Source organism: Panthera uncia, chromosome X, assembly GCF_023721935.1.
Source record: "Panthera uncia isolate 11264 chromosome X, Puncia_PCG_1.0, whole genome shotgun sequence".
NCBI classification, from domain to species: Eukaryota; Metazoa; Chordata; class Mammalia; order Carnivora; family Felidae; genus Panthera; species Panthera uncia.
In genome coordinates, this window is record NC_064817.1 from 39,100,958 (window position 1) to 39,118,044 (window position 17,087).

The 17,087-nt window shown below is 45.5% G+C and overlaps 1 protein-coding gene across 1 annotated transcript in view; it reads left to right on the forward strand.

Moving 5' to 3' along the window:
- Nucleotides 1-12,598: 12,598 nt before the first annotated feature.
- JADE3 (jade family PHD finger 3) overlaps nucleotides 12,599-17,087 on the forward strand; it is a 134,460-nt gene continuing 129,971 nt past the window's right edge. The window contains exon 1 of the mRNA XM_049644579.1: nucleotides 12,599-12,747. The gene's annotated coding sequence lies outside the window, so the exon portion shown is untranslated. The remainder of the gene's footprint in view (nucleotides 12,748-17,087) is intronic.

Genomic DNA, 17,087 nt, shown 5'->3' on the forward strand with positions numbered 1-17,087 from the left:
CCACTTGGGATTCTCTGTCTGTCTGTCTGTCTCTCTGCAAAATAAATAAAACGGAAAAAGAAAATAAAATGGGAGGGGATTTCAAGTTCCAGACAAGATGGCATAGACTCCTTCCTCCCTGCTCCTCCCTGCTAAGAACAGCTAGAATCTGGGTAAAGAATACAAAAGCCCATCACAACCAGACTCTAGTGGTGGCAGGGGGACCGTGGGCCAGCTGGAGACCACGGGATTTGAGGAAACACGGTAGTGCGCTCCCTGGTTTTTCAATATCCCCGGCCGGGTTCTGGAAAAACCTGCAACCTAGAATCTCCAGAGCAGACAACAACCAAACAAAAGACGAACAAAACCAAAGAAAAGCTTTTTCTTTCTGGCCCAAAGACCAGAAAAGGAAAGAAACCTTTGACAACACCTACCCTAACCCAGCCAGAGGTGTCAGCAGAGACTGGAGCAGGGACTGTAGACTATGGTTCCCGTCCAATAGCCTGGGGTGGCTGGGGGCAGGGGGGGCAGGAGGGAGCCCCGCTTTCCTCTCCCTCTGAGAACACCAGCTTGAGACAGTGGGAGCGTGAGCAGCACCAGGCAGCCTGGGGAAGCACTCTCCTTCCCTGCTGCTGGCGCCGGTCCAGAGCAAGCAGGGAGCCCCAACCGCACCAGGCAGCCCCGGGGGAGCCACGCTCTGCCACCCCCCACCCCCCGCCACGTGCCCCCACCAGTGGCACCAGCGGGAACCCGCCGAAGAGTCCACACTGTCGTGCCCTGTCCCTGGCAGCAGCAGGTAGCCGGGGTGAGCACTTTCAGCCCCTGCGGGCCTGGCATCGCCCAGTCCCCCATCTGGTGATCTCCTGACCCCCACCAAGTGGCAGGTGGCTAGGAAGGCACTTTTCTCTCCTGCCAGTGGTGTCGGACCAGAGACTGGGGGGTGGGGGTGGGGAGTGTGGACATCTGCCGCTCCCCTCCCACCTGGCGTCCGCAGAGGATCCAGAGAGATGCTTCCCGGACCGGGTGCTGCCGTGTCAGCGGAGACAGAGCGAGGAATCTGGACTTTCACCCTTGTCTGCCAGTGGCAGCTGGTGCCCCTCAGGCTTCTAATTATAGAGTGAAGGAAGGATCTCAGGAGGGAGCTGGAGAAAGGGATTCTGGAAATCGGCATGGGAAGTAATGAAAGACACCTGACTGGCCCAAAGGTAAAACGAAATCAACAGGCCTAAAAATCCGAGAACAGAACCACGATCTACGTTTCCAAGGTGGCTTCAAGTAGCACACAAGCAAAGCAGACCAGAATGGCGCTGCAGGGGTTCTAAAAACTAAACTGTCGTTGGAACCAGAGTCCACAAAAGTAGGCCACGATCCGCACGCACTCAACCTAAACAGAATAACTGCCTGCTAACAAAGAAGATTTAAGTAGGATCCAGAGTCTCCTAACATCCAAAATGTCCAGGAGACGATGGAAATGCACACAGCATCCCCAGAGCTAGTCAAATCACAACTCGAAAGGGAAAAAGACAACACACAGCACTGAGATGAATCCGATGTTGGAATTACCTTACAAGGACTTTAGAGTGACCGTCATAAAAAAAATGCTTCAGGGGACGCCTGGGTGGCTCAGCTGGTTAAGTGCCGGACTCTTGATTTTGGCTCAGGTCATGATCTCATGGTTCGTGGGTTTGAGCCCCACATTGGGCTCTGTGAGCCTGCTTGGGATTCTCTCTCGCCTTCTCTCTCTGCCCCTCCCCCGCTCACCCACTCTCTGCCCCCCATACATTAATAAACATTTTTAAATGCTATAAACATCTTTTAAAAACACTTAATAAACATTAAAAAAAAAGTTACAAATTCTCTTGAAACAAACTGAGGAAAAATATAAAATTTCAGCAAGCAAATAGTTATAAAAAACAACCAAATGGAAATTACTGAAGTGAAAAATAATCAAAATTAAAAACGGACTGGATGGGCTCATAGTAGCATGAAGATGATGGGATAGAATCAGTGAACTTGAGAACAGAACAATAGAATTTCTCCGATCTGAACAAAAGAGAGAAAATAAATGAGGGCAAAATACCCCAGAGTCTCAGAGCCTGGTTGGACAATAATATTCATAATATTCATATCATTGAAGTCCCGGAAGGAGAAGAAAGAGTGGGACTGAAAACAAATTCAAAGAAATAATGGCTCTTTAAATTTTTTTAATTTTTTTTTTTTTTGAGAGAGAGAGACAGAGACGGAGCATGAGTGGGGGAGGGGCAGAGAGAGGGGGAGACACAGAATTCCAAGCAGGCTCCAGGCTCTGAGCTGTCAGCACAGAGCCAGACATGGGGCTCGAACTTGTGAACTGCAAGATCATGAGCCCTTTGGACGCTTAACTGACTGAGCCACCCAGGTGGCCCAAGAAATAATGGCTCTTAACTATTGAGAACAAACTGATGGTTACAAGAAGGGAGGTGGGTGGGGAATGGGTTACATAAGGGATGGGGATTAAGGAGTGAACTTGTCTTGATTAGCACTGGGGGCTGTAGGCAATTATTATTTATTTTTAAAAAATTTTTTAATGTTTACTTTTGAGAGAGAGAGACAGAGAGACTGAGCGTGAGCAAGGGAAGGGCAGAGGGAGGGAGACAGAATCCAAAGCAGGCTCCAGGCTCTGAGCTGTCAGCACAGAGCCCGATGTGGGGCTCAAACACTCAAACCACGAGATCACGACCTGAGCTGAAGTCGGATGTTTAACTGACTGAGCCACCCAGGCGCTCCTGCAATTATTGAATCACTGTATTTCACACATGAAACTAATAAAACACTGTATGTTAACTACACTGGAATTAAACGAGAATTCAAAAAACACACTATATTGAATATATAAATAAACAAAAGTAATAATGTTAAAAAAACACAAATAAATAATGGCTGAAAATGTCCCAAACTTGGCAGACATAAACCTACAGTGGTTTTGTTTTAATGTTTATTGATTTTTGAGAGAGAGAGAGAGAGAGACTGGGAGAGGGGCAGAGAGAGAGGTAGACACAGAATCCTAAGTAGGCTCCAGGCTCTGAGCTGTGAGCTCAGAGCCGGACATGGGGCTCAAACTCGTGAACCATGAGATCATGACCTGAGCCGAAGTTGCACACGTTCCCTACTGAGCCACCCAGGCGCCCCTAATATAAACCTACAGTTTTAAGAAGCTCAGTGAAACCCAAACAGGAAAACCCAAAAATGCAACACTGAGACACATTGTAAATAACTTCTGAAAACTAAAGAAAAAGAAAAATTCTTGAATGCAGCCAGAGAGAAAAAAATTATTACCTGTAGAGGAGCACTGATTCAGTTGATAGCAAGTTTCTCATCTGAAATCATAAAGGCTGGAAGGAAGAGGTACAGTTTTCAAATGATGACAGAAAAGAACTGCCAACTCTGAAGTCCATGTTCAGCAAAAATATCCTTCAGGAATGAGAGGGAAATAAAAGACATTCTCAGATGACATAAAACTTATTAAATTTTCACTAGCAGATTTACCACTAACGAATGGCTAAAGGAAGTTCTCCAAACAGAATGGAAATGACAGCAGAAGGAGGCTTAAAACGTCAGAAAAGAAGGAAAACAATGAAATGTGTATAAATAAAGATAAATATCATAGACTCTCCTTTTCCTCCTTAGTTTTTAAAAAAAATTTTTTTAACGTTTATTTATTTTTGAGACAGGGAGAGACAGAGCATGAACAGGGGAGGGGCAGAGAGAGAGGGAGACACAGAATCCGAAACAGGCTCCAGGCTCCGAGCTGTCAGCACAGAGCCTGACGCGGGGCTCGAACTCACGGACCGTGAGATCATGACATGAGCCGATGTCGGACGCCTAACCGACCAAGCCACCCAGGCACCCCATCTCCTTAGTTTTTTAAATCATGATGCATTGCTGAAGCAAAAATTGTAACACCATCTGATTTTGGGTTCAATGTATGTAGAAGAAACAGGTAAGAAAGTGATATTTAAAACATTGCAGAGTAAAGGGACCAAAGGGAAAATGAGGTTTCTACACCCAGTAGACTGAGATAAGCTACATATGCGTATTTTTTTGCTTTTCTAAAGTTTATTTATTTTGAGAGAGAGAGGAAGTGGGAGAGGGACAGAGAGAGAGGGGGAGAGGGAATCCGAAGCAGGCTCTGTGCTGAGCCCTGATGCGGAGCTCGAACTCGCAAACCATGAGATCACGACCTGAGTCGAAGTTGGATGTTTAACAGACAGAGCCACCCAGGCACCCCACATACACGTATTTTAATACCTAGAGCAAACATCAAGAAAACCATGTAAAGCGAAATACTCAAAACCACTATGTACGTCAAAATGGAATTCTAAAAAATATTCAAGTAACCCACTGTAAGGCAAGAAAAGGAAAACAGAAGAATGAGAAATAGAACAATAAAATGCTAGACTTTAGCCATAAGATAACAATAACTATGTTAAAGGTAAATAGTCTACGGGCACCTGGGTGGCTCAGTCAGTTAAGCATCCGACTTTGGCTCAGGCCATGATCTCACTGCTCATGAGTTCGAGCCCCACATCAGGCTCTGTGCTGACAGATTCTGTCTCCGTCTCTCTGCCCCTCCCCTGCTCACGCACTGTCTCTCTCTCTCTCTCTCAAACATAAAAAAATAAAACATAAAAAAATTTTTTTAAAAGGTGAATAGTCTACATACATGAGTTAAAATACAGAGATTCACAGAATGGTTTTTAAAAACAACCCAACTATATGCTGTTTACTAGAAACTCACTTCAAATATAATAACACAGGTAAGGTAGAAAGTAAAAGGATGGAAAAAGATGTACTACTAAAATGGGCATTTATGAAAGGAGTGGTTATATTAATATCAGATAAAGTAGACTTCAGAGCAAACAAAATTACCAGGTACAAAGAGGGATACTGCATAAAAGGGTCAATCCACCAAGAAGACGCGGCAATCCAAAATGTGTACGCACCAAACAACACAAGAGAGCTTCAAAGTACATGAAGCAAAATCTGATAGAAGTGAAAGGAGAAATAAATCCACAATTATCGTTAAAAACTTCAATATGCCCTCTTAGCAGAACTACTACATATGAAATCAGCAAGATTATACAACTCAAAACCATCAAGCAACAGGATCTAATTTATAGGACACTCCACCCAATAATAGCATAATTCACATTCTTTTCAAATACCCGCGGAACAGTCACCGAGAAGGATAGCTCATAATCTGGGTCATAAAACAGACTTCAACAAATATAAAAGAACTGAAATCATACAGGATATGTTCTCTGACCATAATGGAATCAAACTAGAAATTAGTAACAAAACGAACAGGAAAATCTCCAAACAGTTGGAAACTAAACAACACATTTCTCATGGATCTATAGGTGAAAAAGGAAATCTCAAGAGAAAAATTTCAAAATACAATGAATGGAACAAAAATGAAAATATATCAAAATTTGTGGAATGTAGCTTTAGCCAAAGCAGTGCTGACATGGGAATTCAGAACACTAAATGCTTACTTACATCAGAAGAGGGCAAAGGTCTCAAATCAATCATGTAAGCTCCCACCTAAAGACACTAGAAAAAGAGGAGCAAAATAAAATGAACTCACAACAAGCAGAAGGAGAAAAATAATAAAGATAAGAGCAGGAATCAATCAAATTGAAGAAAGGAAATCAACAGAGAAAATCAATTAAACAAAAAGCTATTTCTCTGAAAAGATCAATCAAGTTGATAAACCTATAGCAAAAGAGGAAGATGCAAATCACTAATACCACAAATGAGACAGGAGAATCTTACTACAGATCCTTATAGCCATTGAAAGGAAAATAAAGTCCTCACCCCAGTCCTCAACCCTTCTTTGGAAGAAAGATGCTATGTGAATGTCTGCCCATAACACATACATAGTCAATCCATGAACAAAATGTTCATAAACTCTGTCAGTATTTGGAAAAGAAACTAGCAAACTATGAAATTTATTTGACATTAACCCCCACCTCCCCCGCAAAAAGAACTACTATATGATCCAGCAATCCCACTTCCGGGTGTATGTCAAAAGGAAACAAGACCATTATCTCAAAGAGGTGTTTGCACTCCCATGTTCATTGCAACTTACTCACAATAGCCAAGGTATGGAAACAACCTAAGTGTTTGTCAACGAATGAACAGATGAAGTAAATGTGGCATATATATACAATGGAATATCATTCGGCCTTACAAAAGAAAAAGATCCTGTCATTTGTGACAACATGGATGAACCTGGAGGGCATTATGCTGTTGAAATAAGCCAGACAGAGAAAGACAAATATTGCATGGTATCACTTGTACGTGGAATTGTTAATCAGTTAAGCATCTGACTTTAGCTCAGGTCATGATCTCACGGTTTGTGAGTTCGAGCCCTTCATTGGGCTGGAGCCTGCTTTGGATTCTGTGTCTCCCTCTCTCTCTATCCCTCCCCACTCACGCTCTGTCTCTCTCTCAAAAATAAATAAACACGGGGCGCCTGGGTGGCTTGGTCGGTTGAGCATCCAGCTTCGGCTTGGGTCATGGTCTCACGGTCCATGTGTTCAAGCCCCACGTCAGGCTCTGTGCTGACAGCTCGGAGTCTGGAGCCTGCTTCAGATTCTGTGTCTCCCTCTCTCTCTGCCCCTCCCCTGCTCATGCTCTGTCTCTCTCAGTCTCAAAAATAAATAAAAACATTTAAAAATACATAAATATTAAATGTATATATATAATAGGAAATAAAAGGGCAAAGTCACAGAAACAGAGAGTAGAATGGTGGTTACCAGAGGCTGAGAGGGTGGGGAAAATAGAGGTTGGTAAAAAGGTATGAACATTCAGCTATAAGATGAATAAGGTCTGAATTTCTAATGTATACCATAGTGACTATAGTTGATAACACTGTATTGTATAATTAAAGTTTGCTAAGAGAGTAGAACTTAAATGTTCTTACCAACAAAAAGGGTAAATATGTGAGATGATGGATGTGTTTTTAAAAAAGGAATACCATGGGGGCGCCTGGGTGGCTCAGTCAGTTAAGCATCTGACTCAGTTTCGGCTCTGGTCATGATTTCATAGTTTGGTGAGTTCGAGGCCCATATCAGGCTCCCTGCTGACAAAGCAGAGCCTGCTTGGGATTCTCTCTCTCTCTCTCCCTCTCTCTGCCCCTCCCCTGTCTCTCTCTCTCTCTCTCTCTCAAAATAAATAAATAAGCTTTTAAAAATTAAAAAAATTAAAAAGGAATAGTATGAAAAACCCTAGGCATTTAAATTTGACAACTTAGATAAAATGGACCAATTCCTTGAAAACCACGAAAACTAAACCAATACGGGATTTATAATCTGAAGAGTCCCATAACTATTAAAGAAATTAGATTAGTAATTTAAAAGGTCTTGGGGTGCCTTGGGTGACTCAGTCACCCACTCAGTCACCAGTTGAGGGTCCAGCTCTTGATTCGGTGCAGGTCATGATCTCACAGTTTCATGAGTTTAAGCCCCGCTTCAGGCTCTATGCTGCGCAGAGCCTGCTTGAGATTCTCCCTCTTTCTCTGCCCCTCTCCTGCTCGGACTCTCTCTGTCTCTCTCAAAATAAATAAATAAACTTAAATAAAAATAAAAGGTCTTAAAAAGAAAGCTCCAGGGGCGCCTGGGTGGCTCAGTCGGTTGAGCGCCGACTTCGGCTCAGGTCACGATCTCGCGGTCCGTGAGTTCGAGCCCCGCATCGGGCCCCTGTGCTGACAGCTCAGAGCCCGGAGCCTGTTTCAGATTCTGTGTCTCCCTCTCTCTGACCCTCCCCCATTCATGCTCTGTCTCCCTCTGTCTCAAAAATAAAATAAACGTTAAAAAAAAAATTTAAAAAAGAAAGCTCCAGGTCCAAATGGTTTCACTAAACAATTCTACCAAACGTTTAAAAGAATTAATACAAAAAAATTTCTACCAAACTACCAAAATTCTACCAAACATTTAAAGAATTAATACAAAAGAATTTACACAGTCTTTTCCAGAATACCAAAGAGAAGGGAACACTTCTGTGTCAGTGGTCCCCAAGACCATGCCTGGGCCCAATGATTCACTAGAAACTCAGCACATAGTTAGGCTCAGGGCTATGATTTATTACAGTGAGAGACTGCAGAGCAAAATTAGCGAAGGCACAGGGGGTGATGTCCAGAGAAAAAATCAGGTACAAGCTTCCAAGAGTCCTCTCCGACTGGAGTCATACAGGACATACCTTAGTCCTCCAGCAAACAGTTGTGACAACACATGTGAAATGCTATCTATCAGGGACGCTCCTGAGAAACTCAGTTCCCAAGGCATTTATTGGGGTTGGTCATATAGGCACCGTCTGCCTAGCATTTACCAAAATTCCAGACTCCCAGAAGGAAAGCAGGTGTCCCACACAGACCATATTGTTTGTACAAACAGCTTAGGCACAGCGAGCCACTCTTATCAGTCCTGGTAATGACGGGAATCCTCCTCAAATCCAAGTTTCCAGATGCTAACCAAGGACCAACCTTGCAAGCAGGCCCTTCAAAGGATGGCAGTCAGGCCTGCTATGTTAATTCTTGTCTGCACAGCTTGGATATCAGGAGATTTGAAATTTAGTCACAGCAGAAATCACACATGCTCAAACAGTTCAGGCATGGTGAACCACTCTTATCAATGCTGGGAATGGTGGGAACCCTCCAGAAATCCGAGTTCCCATTAGCCTTCCAAGGGCCTTCTGTGTTAACTCTTTTCTGCACAACTTCCCAACTCATTTTATGAGGCCAGTATTATCCTAATTCCGAAACCAGCATTCGTTCATGATAAAAACTCAAAGCAAACTAGGAATAGAAGGGGACTTTTTCAGCTTGATAAAGAGCAGCTGGTAGTTTTCTTTATGGTGAAAGATGGCACGTTTCCCCCTAGGACAGGGAACAAGGGAAGTATGTCCACTCACATCACTCTCACTCAACATAGGACCGAAAGTTCTCGCCTGCACAATAAGGTAAGAAAAGGAAATAAAACGCAGACAGATTGGAAGGGAAGAAATAAAACTGTATTCACAGACAACACGAGTGGTTGTGTAGAAAATCCCAACGAATCTACTAGAAAATTTCCAGAACTAAAAAATGGGTTCAGCAAAGTCAAAGGATACAAGATCAACACACAAAGATTAACTGCATTTCTATATACATACTGATAATGAGCAATGAAACCCCCCCCCCCACAATACTATTTGTAATCACTCCAAAGAAAATGAAATACGGTGTACAATGAACAAAACATGTACGGGATCCGCATGCTGAAAATTCCAAAATGCTGAGGAAAGAAGTCAAAGATCTAAATAAATGCAGAGGCACATAAATCATCTTCACGGACTGGAAGACGCAATATAATAAAGATGTTAATTCTCCCCCAAATGGATCCGTAAGTTTAACACAGTCCCTTTAAAAATCCCAGCAGAGTTTCTGCAGATATAAACAAGCTAATTCCAAAATTTATATAGAAAGGCAAATGACCTTGAATGGCTAAAGCAATTTTGAAGAATAAAGTGGGAAGAATCACTCTACCCGATTTTAAATCTTCCTATACAGCTACAGTAATTTAAACTTTGATATTCACAGAGGGGTAGACACATAAGAACAACAGAACAGAATAGGGAACCAAAAATATCCCCACACCATTCGTCCAACACAACATGCCCAACTGATTTTGACAAAAGCAATTCAACGGAGGAAAGACAGTCATTTTAACAAGTTGTGTTTGAGCCATCAGACCTCTATAGAAAAAAATATGAATCTCGACCTCATTAAGTTCACATTTTATAGCAAAATTCAAAATGAATCATGGATTTAAAAGTAAAGTATACAACTACAACACTTTTAGAAGGAAATAGAAGAGAAAATTTGTGGAACCTGGTGCTAGGCAAAAAATTTCTTAGACATGACATGGAAAGGACAATACGTATATGCAGACATTGAGGGGTACCTAGGTGGCTCAGTGGGTTAAACATCCATCTTGGGCTCAGGTCATGATCTCATGGTTCGTGGGTTCGAGCCCTGCGTCAGGCTCTGTGCTGACCATTCAGAGCCTGGAGCCTGCTTCAGATTCTGTGTCTCCCTGTCTCTCTGACCCTCCCCCACTTGCACTCTGTCTCTCTCTCAAAAATAAATAAACATTAAAAAAATTAAAAATAAACGCAGAAGTTGGACTTCAATAAAATGAAAAATTTGGGGCTGCAAAATCCCTTAAGGAGATGAAAAGACCGCTACAGACTGGGGGAAAAATTGCGAACCATGTATCTGACAGAGAACTTGTATCTAGAATATGTATAGAGAATTCTCAAAATTTAACAGTAAGAAGCAAACAATACAATCAGAAAATAGAAAAAAGACATAAACGGACATTGCACCAACGAGGATATACAGATGGCCAATAAGAACATGAAAAAATGTCAACATCATTAGGGAAGTGCAATTGAAAACAAAGAGAGATCACTAGACACCCATTAGAATGGCTAAAATAAAATTATAGTGACAATACCAAATTCTGGCAAAGATGTGGAGATACTGGATCTCTCACACATTGCTGGTGGGAATGTAAAATGGTACAGACAGTCTAGAAAATGCTGGCAGTTTCTTGTAACACTAAACTTACGCTTAGCATCTGACCCAGCAATTGCACTCTGGGACATTCGTCGCAGAAAAAGGAAAACTTATGTTTACACAAAAAACTACATGACTGTTCATAGCAGTTTTATTCTTAATAGGCAAAAATTGGAAACTATCCAAATGTTCTTCAACGGGTGAAAAAACGCACCGTAAACACTGTAGAACACCAAAGCATAACAACACCGCTAGTTAGCAGGGAAAAGGAATCAACTATTGATACAGGCAGCAACCTGGGTGGATCTCAAGGCAATTATGCTGAATGAAGAAAAGCCAATTTCAAAAGGCATGATTCCATTTCCATATTCTTGAAATAACAAAATTATAGAGATGGGGAACATGTTAGAGGTTGCCAGGGGTTTAGGGTAGGTGAAGGAGGGGACTGTGACTATGTTGTGTAGCAGGAAGAATTTTTGTTGTGGAGGAACAGCTGATTGTGGTGGTTACACAAATCTACACATGATAAAATTGTGTAGTAGTATATACACAGACACAGAAATTAGTGCATGTAAAACTGGTGAAATCTGAATAAGGTCTGTGGATTGTCCCAATGTCAATATCTTGGTTATGTAAGATATTAGCACTGGGGGAAACTAGGTGAAGAGTACATGGGTCTGTCCTGTAATATTTTTACAGATCCTGAGGATCTATAATTATTTCAAAATGAGTTAATAAGACAAGGTAAATCTGGAGGACAATGAATGTTTTAGAACTCACACATTTGTGTATTATGAAACGGAATTACAGCTTTACTATGTAAATCAGACAAAATACAGGAGAGCCTACATTTTTGTTTAGCCAAGAAATGTAAATGAAAATGACAATATGAGTTCATGGTAATTGTACATGGTCCATTTCCAAACCCAGATAGGAAAACCATAAAGGGTTTGTTGCTTAAACATCTGTATGAGTTAGGATTCCACCAGAGAAGCCAACCAATAAAACATTTTACACACACACACACACACACACACACACACACAATTTATTTATTCATTCATTCATTCAAAGATATTGGCTTACACGACTGTGAGGCTGGCTAAGCAAATCCAAAATCTGTAGGGCATGCAGTCAGAAAGGAATGATCGGGCCCACCCAGATTATCCAGGATAATCTCCCTCACTTTAAATCAACCGATCAGGGGCTTTAGTTACATCAGCAAAATATCTTCACAGCAACACGTAGATTAATGTTTGATTGAATAACTGGGGCGGTAGCCTAACCACGTTGACACCTCAAAAAGCCACACAGCATCACAGACCATTTGTGCTGGCAATTGAATAAATTTATTCTGTTCCTAGCCACCCTGGCTTTATTATTATAGGTAATTCAAGCGCAAACAACTTAAATCAACAGTGGCCCACAATGAGTTTTATACATGAGGGTCCACTTACAGAACTTTAGAGTTGAAAGGGGCCATGAAAGGCTTAGTTTGTATTTCAGCACAGCCAGGGCACCTCCCCATCGTCCTCTCGGGCACTTATCCGGGCTGAGGCTCCCCCCAGGCAGCAGCGCGCCCAGCAGGAGCAGAGAGGAACCCACCTGGAGCACGACGCCGCGGGTGCGGGAGCACTCAGGGGGCGGAGCCTCGAGGCGCGCGGCGGTGGCGACGGCGCCCAGCCCGCCAGAAGAGCGCGCGGCGGGCGGACGGCGGGGAGCCAGTCGGGTAGGGCGAGCGCGGCCGGCGGTTGGGGTGGGGGGGTGATTGGGGGGGGTTGGAAGGAAGGGGAAGAGGCGGAGCGTGGGAGCGCACAGTGTCAGGAATACAATAGTGCTCCGCGCCGCTTCAGCCGCCGCCGCCACCGCCGCCGCCGCCGCCGCCGCCGCCGCCCAACCGCCGGCCCAACGCTGAGGCCTGACGGGCCGGGCGGGCGAGGGGCGAGGGCCGAGGGCGGGAGCTGAAGCGCAGGGGGCGGCCCGGGCGGATCAGGCGGCGGGGCGGGGGGCGGGGGTGGGGAGGAGATTAGGGGGCAGGTGCGAGGGAGGGGAGAGAAGAAAGCGAGCGGTTAGGGGGGCGGTTACCACCCCTACCGGACTCGCCCGGCACATTGCCGGGCCCGAGTGTGGAGCCGGGAAGGAAGGAGCCGCGACCTAGCTGTGCGAAGGTAGGCGCCACCGGAGCCGGACGCGGGGCGAGCGGGGCTGGGGGCGTCGCGCCGGGTGGGCAGCGGGAGTGGCGGCCTCGGGGAGTGGAAGCGGGCGCCGCGGAGCGCGGCGTCCCGGCCCAGCCTCGCAGCGTTCCGGGGCGCCCCGGCCCCACATCGCGGTCGCTCCGGCGTCCCCGGCGTCTCCGGGCCGAGAGCGTGTGTGGGCTGGGGTAAAGTGCCCGCCGGCCCCTCAGTCGGCCGGGGGAGCGCCGGGTGGCCGACGCGGGGGGCGGGGGGCGGGGGGCGGACGCCGGAGCTCGGGCTCGGCTACGGCTCCGCTCGGGCAGGAATTGAGCGCCATAACTGTTGCGGCCGTCCCCTCCGGTGCCCCCTCCCGGCGCCCCCTCCCTCTCTGTGCTCTGCCCGGTCTCGGGGCTCCCGGGGTCAGCCCCGCGGCGGGAGGACCTGCTCTGCGGGCCGCCCCGGGGTCGGATGCTCCGGGGAGCGGGGGCGCGCCCCTGGCTGTTTCGGTGTTGGGGGGCGTGCGGAACCGAGTGCTTGGCGAGGGGGGCCGGGCGGCTCGGGGGAGCCCGGGTGCCCCCGGAGCAGGAGCGTGAGCGCCCCGCGGGCTAGCGAACTTTCCCTCCCCCTCCCGTCATTGTTCGGGCGCTGCCGGTCCGGGGCCGCGGCGACCGCCGAGCGCCGGGCGGTCCGGGGGGGAGGGGGGTGGTGGGAAAAGCGGGAGGGCTTTGCGAATCTTACGGGAAAATTTTCCCACCGCTGGGCACGGCAAAGTTAACTTTTCTCCAGCGATCGAGTTGGTTTTATTCCCTCGGCCGTGGGGCGATCGATTTAAAAAGAGAGAGAGAGAGAGAGAGAGTGAGAGCGTGCCTCCCTCCAATCTTTTTCTCTCGCTTTTCAGAGCCACGGCTTCGGTGAAGTCTGGCTTTAAATTGCGCAGGGCAACCTGCGTTTATTATTTGTGAGAAGGAGAGGTGTGGGGGGGGGGGGGGGGGGGATCTCGAGTGAGTGACCGTAATGGTGGTATGTGAAGGCATGTTTAAAAGTTGGTATCATTGTGTAGCCCTGGGACATATGTAGTTCCCAGGCATTTGGCAAGAAACTTGTTTGGCCGCTTCTCTGACTTTGTGAGTTGCTAGGAAATCATGCCCTCAGATGTGCGCAAGGTTTTTTGATGTGAGAACCGTTTATCTGTGAAACTGAGGATGGGATCCCCGCCCCCCCCCCCCCCCCCCCCACTCCGGACGCCGTCTGATTGTATAAGAAATCAAAACCGTGTTGGTGGTGATTTCAGTGGCCTGGAGGGAAGAGCGACCTCATTCTCTGTATTCAGTCCGGTAAAGATAACTGTCTGCTTCTCTCTAAACTTGGAAAGTAATGGAAAATAATTTAGGTAAAGACTGGTTGCACAACATCTTGGCTCAGTTTAAGCAACTCAGAATCCACTTTCCCAGAGTAGTTCTCTTAAATACCTTCCCTGAAGCCACTTCTTGCCAGCCTGGGGATGGGGGTGAGGGTGAGAAAGGAGTCGGTCTGAACAAAGCATTGTGTTTTATTTAATTTAATATTTTCATAACATCTGTAAACAATGGGAATGTGGATCCCTGCCTCTGTACCCTTTGAATACCTAGTTTTCATGCTTTTATAGCATCATGTGATTACTCTCCGGATAAGTGAAAATAGATTTTTTTTCTTTTTTGTTTAGCCTAGGAGCATTTTACCTCTATAACATCGTTTTCTTTTTTCGTTTAAAGTGAGCTCTGAGCTGAAATACTCGAATCGTAAACGATAATACCTCTCTTCAAAGGGGTGAAGGGATTACATGAGATTTTTGGGATGTGCTTCTCAGTATTAGCTACCATCATTACCACCTTTTCTTTAGCTGTGCTCTTCTCTACAATTTTGTTTGCTAGAGAAGAGTTCTTAACCCAGTATCTTTGCCTAGAAACAGCTCCTTGCATTTTTCATCCAATCAGTTCTGGGATACTCTGGGATGCAGGTCTGGTTCTAGAACCCACACATTGTCTCCCTCCTTTCTGAGTCATGTTGCTGTGCCTTGGCAGCGTGATGAGTGCCTTCTCACTTTGAGTAGCCTGTGAATCTTGGTCACAGGTAAGAGAAAGTGGAGAAGGGCCTTCCACTCCTTCCTGAGGTGTTTGTGATCAGCTGTGAGAGCCAGGAGTAACGTGGAAGCAGCCTTAGGGGTGCCTGTGTTCCCCCTTCTGGCCTGTGGATGAGGTTCTGAGAAGGACAAGTTATGACGCAGAGCTCTCATAGTTGAGACACATAGGTTAGTGAAAGTAAAAATAAAGAACCAACGATGTGAGGCTGGTAGGTTGGGTATGATCCTCTCCTTTGATAATGCTTGTCTTTTCCCTCCCTTGTGTTCCACCAACCATAACAATCCATTTCTCTCCTCAGCTACACCAGTCTATTTCGTCTTTTTGCCCACTACTTTGAGGTCTGACTGGAAAACTAGGCAAGTATTTTGGGGGACGTTGGGGGAGGCAGGAGGCACCGGGTGTTTGTAAAGGCATGGCATTACAGAGGGCTCTTAATAAGCCTTGATCAGGGATACAGAGGTCCTATTATCATAGGACATAATGCATCTACCTCCTCATGGAGGTTATACAAAACAAGATCTATCTGAGGAGGGTAGAGATCATATGCTGGCTTACATTAAGAAAAAAAAAATGTCTCAGGGTGCCTGCATGGCTCAGTCGGTTGAATATCCAATCTTGATTTCGGCTCAGGTTATGATCCCAGGGTTGTGGGATCAAGCCCAGCATTGGACTTTGTGCTGAGAGTGGAGCCTGCTTAAGATTCTCTCCCTCCTCCTCCCCATGTCTCCCTCTCCTCTCCCCCTCCCTCCCCCTCCCCCCTCCGCCTCCCCCCTCTGCCTCCCCCTCCCTCCCCCTCTCTGCCTCCCCCTCTCCCTCCCCCCTCTCCTTCCCCCCCTCCCTCCCTCTCCCCTTCCTAATTACCCCCCCTCAAATAAAATTTAAAAACTTTTAAGAAAAATCTCATCAAGGAATAACTTACCTCACCTTATAGGTGAGGGGTGAGTATTGGGTGACACCCATCTGGCACTCTTCTGAAGTGGCTAATATGAGGACACTTGAGTGGTTTAGAAGTTTCTCCCTGTTGTTCAGTTACAGTGGCTGGGAAAGCTGAAGCATTCTGGTTTGTGGGGGAGAGTCTAGGATGAATGGGTAAAAATAATTAGTGAATAAAAAGGTGCTAGCAAATGCTCATTGGAGACCAAGTAACTACCACATTGAGTTTTCTGTTTTCTGAAATACTTGTGACTCCTTTATGGTTATTTTTGCCTCCTGCCTGTAGGTCTCTCCATAGACAATAGCAGTAAAGCTCTTATCATCAAAACTGCCTCTGTGGTTCTCTTGGGGGGCAGAAAGAAGGGTCCTGGGAAGAATTTGCCTGACCCCATGGCTAAACTTGGGAAAAGTAACTCAGAAGGCAGTCAACTGAAGAAAATATGTAGGGTGCCTGGTATGGGGAAATGGTACTGAGGTTTTGACCAATAGGAGATACCCATGTGTTCGTTAATACTGTTTAAGCAGTAAATAATTTAATCTCCATCACAACCCAGAGGCCATAGCTGAGCTCTGCTACCCAAGGAGTTCCTTGTCCGTTGATGTTGGCTGACAGGCAAGGAAATCCAAGCCTGGAATGTGCTTTTTGGAATAGCTGACAAGAGAATATGGTATCAGCATGGTCAGTACACCAGCCAGACCTTGTGTGTTGGAGCCTCCTGGGACAGTTCTTCTTATTAGATTTTAAAAAAGCTTCTTATTTTGATTATAATTACAGAAATATTGCAAGAATAGTACAAAGAACTCCTGTATTCCCTTTACCCAAGGTCACTAATTATTACTAGTTCACTCCCACTTGCTTTATCATTTGTTCTCTTTTTCTAAACCATCAGAAAGTAACCATTGCCAGATTAGCACTTGTCAAGGGCATCCTGTCCTGAAGGGTGGCTCAAGTGTAGCAGTGGAGTATAGCAGAATTTTGGTGGTGATGCAGGGCCCCAGAGGTAGAGGGGCGTCTACCTATAGCTGTAAAGGGCATATGTGTAAGTCAGGTGAAATCAATGTATGGTGCTACATATAGAAATCATTATCAGTTGTAAAAGTGGTTATGATAAACTCTACTTTTGTCATCCTTCATGTCAAGTTTGTTGCCAACTATGCCAAACTTCAAAATTGTTATGAAAATCCACTCCACCACTCCAACTTCGCAGCCGTAATGTATTCTCCAACATTTTCATTTAATTCGTTCAGCAAATGTGTATTAAGTGCCTACTATTTGCTAGG